The sequence below is a fragment of the Phasianus colchicus genome, chromosome 12, assembly GCF_987193195.1.
Source record: "Phasianus colchicus chromosome 12, bPhaCol1.hap1.1, whole genome shotgun sequence".
NCBI lineage: Eukaryota > Metazoa > Chordata > Aves > Galliformes > Phasianidae > Phasianus > Phasianus colchicus.
Genome location: NC_143447.1, coordinates 12149897 through 12159008, shown reverse-complemented (window position 1 = coordinate 12159008; position 9112 = coordinate 12149897). Strand labels below are relative to the sequence as shown.

Below are 9112 nucleotides of genomic sequence, written 5' to 3'. Positions count from 1 at the left end.
TGCAGGGTAACACAGCCCATACCAAAACTGTCACATCCAACCAGCCTTTCACCCTTGGGCATTCCTACTGAGAAACAGCTGTTTCCAAAGCTCCTCCTCAACATGCAAAACAAGTCAAGCTTATTCCTCCTTCTCTAGGAGATATCTGCAGGCACATCATCCCCTCCTGCTAGAATTTCTCCTGGATCGAGGGTAGAGACACAGCTCACATATCACCCACCTGCCACAACACAGACTTGCACGTGAAGTGCAAGTCCTTGCACAGACAGCTTGAGCTGGGCTTTAGGACAGCATTGGACATGGTCATTTCCAGACCCCAGAGAAAATTCCTCTCTTGATTTTTCTTCTCCCATTTCCCAAGGCTGTCAGTTACAGAGCCAGACACCTCCAGCCCTAAAGTATAATAGGCCCTATTGTAATGTTATTTTTATTTCTTTCAAAAAGCTTTCTTTAAGAGAGTCATAAGTAGTAAAAGAAAAAATGAGACAGGTGTATAAATAAAACAGTTGAGAATATACTAATCTTTGTAAATATTCCCACAGAAAAATTATGTTACTGAGTCAGATCTGCAAATGGAAAAGTTTTGCTATATTTCAGCAAGTCAATCAGGTGAAAACAGAGCCTCTAAAACTGAAGACTCCAGACCCTACTTTAGAAAAGCAGAAAAGATCATCCAGAAAAATACAAAAAAAAACAAAAAAAACTGCTTCATATAAATGGGTGGGGAACATTGGCTACTGGAGGTGAGTCCTGTACCATTACCATAGCTTCCCATACTGATACATAGGAACAAAAAAAGCAAGGCAACACAAAAAAAAGCATTTCTGATCTTTTCAAAGTCCAAGCATATACCTAAAGGTAGTGAAAAGGAAATGAAAAAATAATTAGGTTTTTAACGAGTGCATCAATATAACAGAGACCTGGCAGGGCCTAATCAAAAGAAGATATGCTGGGAGACAGCTTGGTTACTGCAGCAGAACCAAAATATCCAGTAACATGTTAAAACAAAATCTTACATCCACTAGCAAGACCAAAGCCAGATTGAGAGCAAGCAGGGGGAAAATGATAAAAAAAATAATGTAAATAGTGGTGTATCACACTGAAGAGAGACAAAAAGGATCTGGAGGAGCTCCTTCAAAGGTACAAATGCACTCTCTTGCAGCTCTTGGTACTGCATACAGAACTTTGGCAATAGGAAAAGTATGTTTCTGACTGGTGACAACACACATTCCCCAAGCTATCAGCTACAGAGAACATATCAGCTCTGTGAAAACTTATGTATGAGATCACAGAGGTAAAGAAGCATTTACTTGCCTGGTAGGCAGCAAACATACACGACAGTGAAGTCCTGAGTTCCTGAGGTCAGGAACAAAGCTCACGTTGACTCAGGCAGCTGAGGATTCACCAGGACTTTTAAAATGCTTCTGTGCATCAGGTCAAATCCTTACCATTTCTTCACGTTTCCTCTGATGCAGTTTGCCTGTAAACTACCACGACCTAAGAGTTTAAAGGTAGGAGAGAGCTCAGATTAGAAAGAACAGGAGCTTTGTACATGATTGTCTGCTAAATATAAGTGTTACCTGTTAAAACTAAAAAAAGAGGCTAGCAATAGCAATGCAACATGATAGTACAGCTAAAGTCAATGAAAAGAGTCTGACAGTAAATATTATTAAAAACAACACAACACAAGTTACTCAACTTTTTGATAACCCAGCATGCAAGATATGTTCATCTTGCACAAATTGCCATTCAATTTTTAAGACATACAGAAAAGCCCCTCTGGAACACTACAGATGTTGGTATGCTGCTGACATCAGAAAAGCAATCTTACAGTGCTGGGTATATCTTCTACAACACCATCTAGCTATTCGGCTACAGGAATTCAGTGTTATGGAATTCAGTCAGCTCTAGCAAGAAGAAATAGTAACACATTACACAAAGTTCTGATAAACTAACAAATCAAAATGCTGTTTCACTGCATCGCTCTAGCTGCCATCGGTCCAGTCACTATTCTTACTTCACTGTATTTACGTCCTTACACAGAGAAATTATTGTTGAGTGCCAGGGATTAGCCATGCTTGCTAATTCCACGACGTCTTCACACTTCTTTAAGCTCTCCAATGCAAAATTGTAAGCATAATTTAATTGAACTTAACTTCTCTTCCCAGCACCTAATACAGCACGCCAAGTTATTTCCCAGTTCAATCAGTGAGAAGCAGTGATTTACTCACATCACATGGTACAGCTGCAAGCCCAGCTCTAACTCCGTCCTCTGTGTGTCCTGCAAGACCATAACAAATGTTTTTGCTCAGTATGATGTTCTTAAAAACATTGGAAATGCCTGAAGAATAATTTTTTTGGCTCAGTTACCCCATCAATTCATTCAAACACTTTGAGCTGTCTGCTTCTCCAAGAACGGCTGACCCATCTGCTGGAAGTGGACAAAATGGTGCCCTTCACCATCCTGAAGAAATACCACATATCTCAGTATTTCTGATTGCTTGACATTATGGAAGTAAGACATTTTTGTCATAGAGAGAACTGTGGCATCCCTCGTCAAAGATGCTATTCAAGCCATGGAGCTAAGGTGGCCAGATTCAACTGTCATTTACAACAGTGTGGAGCTAGAAATAACCAGTGAGAATTATCACCAGTGAAAATTTGCTGTGCTGTCAGAGATTTCCCCTCTGAGGACACTGACAAAACAAGTCTGCGTTTCTCTCAAATACACAGACTTCAGATACGAGCAATTACAGTCATGTCAGCAGTGTGAACTGTGATTTATGCTTGCCAGAGATCAAAATTAGATCTAGTTCACTTCTAAGGTGAAAAAAAAGAAATTTAACAGTAAAACACAAGTGGCCAGTTCCACTCTCACAAAACATAGGTTTTACAAATCCGTTTATCAGTGAAAAGCACAAGCGCTGTGCATTTAGGATGCTAACTGGAAGATTCACCAGTTTTTCTGGTTTGCCATCATTTTACTGCCACTACATCAATAGTTATCTTAGCCTCAGATATCAAGTCTTTCTGAGCCTCTTGGCTAGTTTCCTGAAGATAACCAATCTTACTTATTTTTTGTGTGATTTTTGCAAACACACTGGCATTCCAGCCTACAATGTAACTGCCTTCCGATACTGGCATAGGGATCTCACATTTACCAAGTTTTGATGTTTACAGAAAATTATGCCTTAGATAGTAAACCGATATTAGCTGCATATTTCTCCACAGCAATACAACAATCATCCCAAATAATCATCCCTCAAATTCTAGAGTGTTTTAAGACTCTGAGTCATGTAAAAACACATTGCTCAGCAAGAGCAGAGGTGATACTGGGAGCAGAGGAGATTACAGAGGGTATCTTTAGCGTGAGTTGATCCCAAAAGTACAGGAAGTGCAGTAATTTCAGGGAAATGGCTGTTAACAATTGGTAAGACATACGCTATCTGCAATTCTACCACTCCAAGAATGCCACCCCTTTGACCACAGCAGAAAGGATGGATGTCTTAACTTTTTCCACAGGCCTGGAAAATTCCTCTAAATGATTTTACCAGGACTGGGACAGCAATACTAGAGCCATACCCTGCAGGGTCCAGGAGATGCAGACCAATTGCAGAGAGCTGCACCGCAGTCAATCTCTCTCTGCAGAACCAAGCTAGTGGCTGCCAGATGTGCTCAGGTTGCAGTGAAGAGATGCAGGGGAAAGCTGTGCAGGCTGTGAGACTGTGAGCAACGGATCTGGGTCTCGATGGACTGGGGACAGAAATCACTTGTGTGGCTTTGACTCTAATACCTGACACAGAGCTCACCTCACAGTCAAGCAGTGGCTGAGAGAGGGCAGACTCTGGTAATTTCCACAAAAGATCTTCACTCTTACAAGCTGAGCAAAGACTTGGTTTTCCTCTCTCTCAGCTTTTGGATGGAACAAGCTATAGAAATGAAAAAGAACACTATGAAGTTTAAGTGTAACCTGATGCATTTTGGACTGACAAAAGTTCCAGGCAAGTCACTGGGACTGATACATACTGAAACCTTACATTTGGTTATGATTTTTTCATGTGAAAAGAGGTTAGGTTTTTTCCCCTTTTCAAGTTGTAAAGTAAAGGATATTCACTGATATTACTGTTGATTTAGGGGGAGCCAATTAAATCAGTATGGATCACAGGATGGAGAGATAACTGTGTTATCCCTATAATTAAGAGTTCTACTGTAAAGGTAAAGATAACTGACATTCAGCATGAACCTCTGTCAGCTGAAAACTGGCCTTTGGGGTTTGGAATCGAGACATTTTCCTTCTAGAAAGAAAACAGAATAAATGGCATTTTGGTACTTTCACATCTTTTTTGCTCTCTACTTAAAAAAGTAACAACCAGCATATTAAAAAACTAATTTTACCAGCATTTAGCCTTGAACACATGCCAGTGGTAGTTGATACTTTAAAAGATGGAAAACTTTTAAAAAGGCAATAATGCATAAAGAGAAATGCATACAAAGAAAGAGGATCTTAATACTAAAAATAAATGTAGCTTAAAAAGATCCCTTAAAAACAGCTGTTGACGTTAGAGATTTAATTAAAATGTAATTAGTTATACATTCTCCTTTGAAATGAACAAGCATATTACAGCTTTCATCTACAATGAATTCCCTTTTACATTCATACCTTGCTTTCTCCTGTAAAATAGGCAAGGTTTTACAGGAAGTGTTATAAAGATAGGATAGTTCTACCTAAAATTTTACAATCAAAGAAAACATAAAATGATTTTCTTTTCCATACTGATACAGCACCATATTCATTGTGCATGCAGTGTTCGTGAGATACTTCACAAGTGTTCCTAAACGCACAAAACAATAGAAGAAAAGATAGAGACAAATGGATGAGGGATGGTGCTCTCCATAAATTAGCACTTTAATGTCTGGAGAAGGATTCTGCAATAGGTCACTAAGAACTAAATCAGTCTGACTCCTCACCTGTCATTTACCTGACGGAGAAATGCACCATCGGCACTCACCACACATGGATTTGTACAGGCAACGTGCAGCCAATGGCTTTCCCTGAGGCTAACACTTGAAGGAAGAACACTGACCTGGTTTTCTATGGAAACTACACGGAGGTTCTCAGTTCCACCATGGAACTGCAGCCTCGATCATTGCCATCAAACTCCACATTAGACATTCATGCAGCATTAGACATCCCATAGCTGCCAAGGGCCACACAATGAGACATTGTCTGACCTAAAAGTCACATAATTAGGCTTATGGGAATGACACCAGTAAATGGTGAATTAAGCATATCCTAATTTTGCACAGACCATTCTTTGCCTATTTGACTACCAGTCAGCTGGGGAAGAAGTGAAGTCTGCTATTAGCAACAGATAACTTTACTGCAAAGCCACAGAGATGATAAAAGTGACTTTAGACTTGAAAAATCAGAGTTGGAGAAAAAAGTGCAGCCTCATAACAGATGCACACTCACAGACGATGAGGGGACCCCACTTTTAATTACATTTTTATTTTTTGCAGAGCGGGTGACCCTAGATGCTAGAAGCCAGCTCTTTAGTGAGATGTCTTGTTTTCCTGCGGTGGCTCAGTGTTGGTCCAGCATCCACTGTAATGCCCAACACCAACACTTTTGAGGTAGCAGTCAGCAGAATGAATATAGAGCTTATGGCTGAGGAAGAAGTGTGAAATTCCTCTTATTAGCAGCGCTGCACATTTGTGCACACACTCTCCCTTCACAAGGCTGACTTCCTGCAGAGCCAAGGAAGGGCTTTCCAAGAACCACGTGACTTCAAAGACTGAGGACATTTTCTGCTGAAGTGGGTTTTTAATTCAAATTAGTCATAGAAAGTTACATTTTTGTGGCCTGAAAACATATTCATCTGCGTCAAACATGAAGCAGTTTCATAATTGCATGTGATTGAAATATATTTTTTAAAGAAATGACATAAGGAAAAAGAAATCAGTGTGTCTGTGTGGCTTTAAACCTCCCTCTTGCACTTGTGCAATAATCACGAAGAATTCCATAAAAATATCTTGTATCTAACATTTTCAACAACAAAAAGCGTCATTTAGAAAGAAGCGTGATCAGTCTCAGGAAAGCAACACAGGCACCAACTGAATTCACCCGTGTAGCAATCAGAAAGGTCAGCGTGGTGGAAGGGCAATACAGGAGCACAGTAGCAAAATGCAAATGGAAGTGTTACAAAGGAAAAGTGCTCACCTGCCTCTGAAGATCGAGGCTCACAGGGAAAACTCCACAAGGGAGGGATCTCCAATCAGAGATCCTTCCCCAGGAGCAATCAGCCCTTCAATGAGGTGTAAGAGAGGTGCAGCCAGGCTGCACCCCTTCCAGTCACACAGCTGAATTGCTTTCACCTGTGCTCCCAGGGCTGACCAGGTCCTTACCCCAGCTGCTCAATCGCCTTCAGTTCAGGCCGTGACTCAACAGTTTCCATACAACCTGATTGTCAACTGCAATTTCAACATTAGGAAAAACTGAGTATGGATTCCATATTCTTTAATTAAAACAAGGCTCATGCAAATTCTGCCATTTCCAGCTATTTTAGCCATTTTAAAATATATTGCCTAAGACCTGCACAGTTGTAGCCATATCATTATGCAAACAGCATCACAGGCAAAGAATAGATCTTATTAGCCATATAAATTAGGAACAATTTCACAACATCAATCCCCTTCCAGTTCTTTATGAAGAAATCATTCCTCTTTTTCTCCTCCACGCAGGAAAAGCTCTATTCAGTAAGACCCACTACATAGATGGGGATTACTATGCAGTATGCTTTTGTACGATGCTATTTTCATGTCCATTTTTTTTAAAGGCATTCAGTTTTCAAGTATTAGTGATGTCATACCAATGAGACAAGAAAATTTCTATTCAAGTTGCTTTTCCGTAGCTACAACAAAGACTATCAGGCCTCTATGTGTGGCACTGCAATCACATTTTTTTCCCTATGTTCAGCCCCCCCACACCTGTAAAGCCATGAAAAGGATTACATTTCCTTACACTTAATTGTCCCATTAATGTATTAAAAACAGAAAACTGAAAACAAACAAACCACGGCTTTCAAACATAATCCAGTTCTGTGCTTGTTTGCTCTAGACCAATATGATTACCACATGCTAGCTACTGTTAATTGATTAATTAGGAACTATCAATAATAATATTTTGTATTTACATCAGGATTTCCACCTCAGGATATTTCAATAATGTCAATTAATTAATTTTCACAATGCTGCCTTTAAGTAGGTGTCATTAGTTCCTTCGCAGACAAAAATACTGAAGCATATAAAAGGTGAAATTAATTAGCTGAGATGATACAATGACTCTGCAGCAGAACTGAAGATCCTGGAGAACGCTTCTCCTTTTCTGACTCTAGAAGTGGCATGATTTACTTACCCTTTACAGCTAAATGGTGGAAATGATTTCTAAATGTGTAACGGAAACTTGTGTGACTCTATCAAAAACACTATTTCTGGGTCATGATCTCAGTGATATTTTCTTTTGATTAAAATAACTTCTACTACTTAGTACAACCATTCAAATACAAAGAACATCAAAACCAAATAAGATCTTCCTCTAGATCTATAACAAACTGGAGCATTGCTACTGCTTTATCAGGTTTAAATTAAGGCTCTTTTGCAGAGCGTGGAAGTGAATAAAACATAAAGACAAAGGACAAAACAAGAGAAGGCAGACTATTCAGCCATTCACGACAATCAAATTTACAAGGCAATCGCCATTCATGCTAATGTAAAGTGGGCCAGCAAATTCTACCTCATATGAAAGGGAGAAGAGCCCTTACGCATGAGAGAGAGGAAAAAGCACTTACTATACTTCTGTCACAAGTGGAATATCAAAAACCTCTTCTTGCCCTCTATTTACAACTGACAAGGCCACTTCTAAGTGCAATCTTTTATGAAAGTCTGTAAATTTCTGGAGACAGCAAATCAATCACGTTTGTACTGGTGAAACTATATGGTGCATTTAGTACAGGTGTATTTAATTGGCTGGTTTTTTTCACCAATAATCTACGTACTAGTGGAGGGCAATAGCTAACTATAAAAGAAACAGAAATAATTTCCCTGACAAAACAAACAAACAAAAACACACACCAAAAAAACACACATCAATAATAGGGAATAACCGTGCGCCTTTGATAAGGTTCTATACATTTAGAAGCCTTTTTTGTCAAAGTTCCATTTATGGGGAGATCAAATTCTGATCAAGTGGTACTTCCAGTGGTTCCACAGAGACCAAAACTCTCTGTTCCATTCTCTGGAATGAAGTCCAGAATGGATGGAAACAACTTCTGGTGCCATGGCTCCACCTGATGCTGCATAAGGCCACAAACGTGATGTGATTTGCTGTTTGCCAAAACTACACAGATATTTAAAGATCAGTGCTATATTGTACTCACAATGTTGTACATGTATCTGTCTTTAAATCTATGTCATAGAGTTGCACCTGAAACACACATACTGGTAGCATTAAATAATCCATATATCAAAAGCCTAAATGTTTTTGATGCAACTTCATCACTATATAACACGTGATGCTAGAATATAATTCCCTAAAACTAAGCCAGAAAAAGCTTTTTACATTTTAATCAATCACAGAAATTAGATGCAATCCAATTATTTTACATATCCAACTGTGAAATCTCATTAAAATCCTTAATATTAAGTAATAAAACTACAATAAAATTTTTTCTAGTTTTTTTTTTTTTTTTTTCAGTGAGTTTCCATTAACATTAACATACTGAAAAAGGAAAAACTTCTTACTCCATATGTTTCTGGTGGATTTTAAGCTGCCATCAATGTACATAGGCATATACTGAACACATGGTCATATATATGTATCTATACATATGTATACATTTAGAAGAAAGAAAGGGAACATAGTGGCTATGAGTGTCTTCTCACATTGCTTACCATTGGATAGAGTGCTAATCTACCTGCAAACCCAGCCCCTTTGACATTTGCCAGGTAGACAATTAGAACAAGTTAAATCAGAAATGCAAATGCTTATACAGCCTAAAACACTCTTCAACCACACTGGGTTTAAAATACTCTTTGTTCTTTAATTAAATTATCT

At 38.8% G+C, this 9112-nt stretch overlaps 1 long non-coding RNA gene across 2 annotated transcripts; it reads right to left on the bottom strand.

Moving 5' to 3' along the window:
* Positions 1–618: 618 nt before the first annotated feature.
* On the bottom strand, positions 619–6304 carry LOC149916275 (uncharacterized). Of its 2 annotated transcripts, none has more exons than XR_016470402.1 (3): positions 6221–6304; positions 2232–2281; positions 619–1497 (listed from the first exon to the last, which is right to left on the bottom strand). It is a non-coding gene; the product is annotated as an uncharacterized LOC149916275 (long non-coding RNA). The 2 variants fall into 2 exon arrangements; XR_016470403.1 differs by lacking the exon at positions 6221–6304 and adding an exon at positions 3810–3905.
* Positions 6305–9112: the final 2808 nt, after the last annotated feature.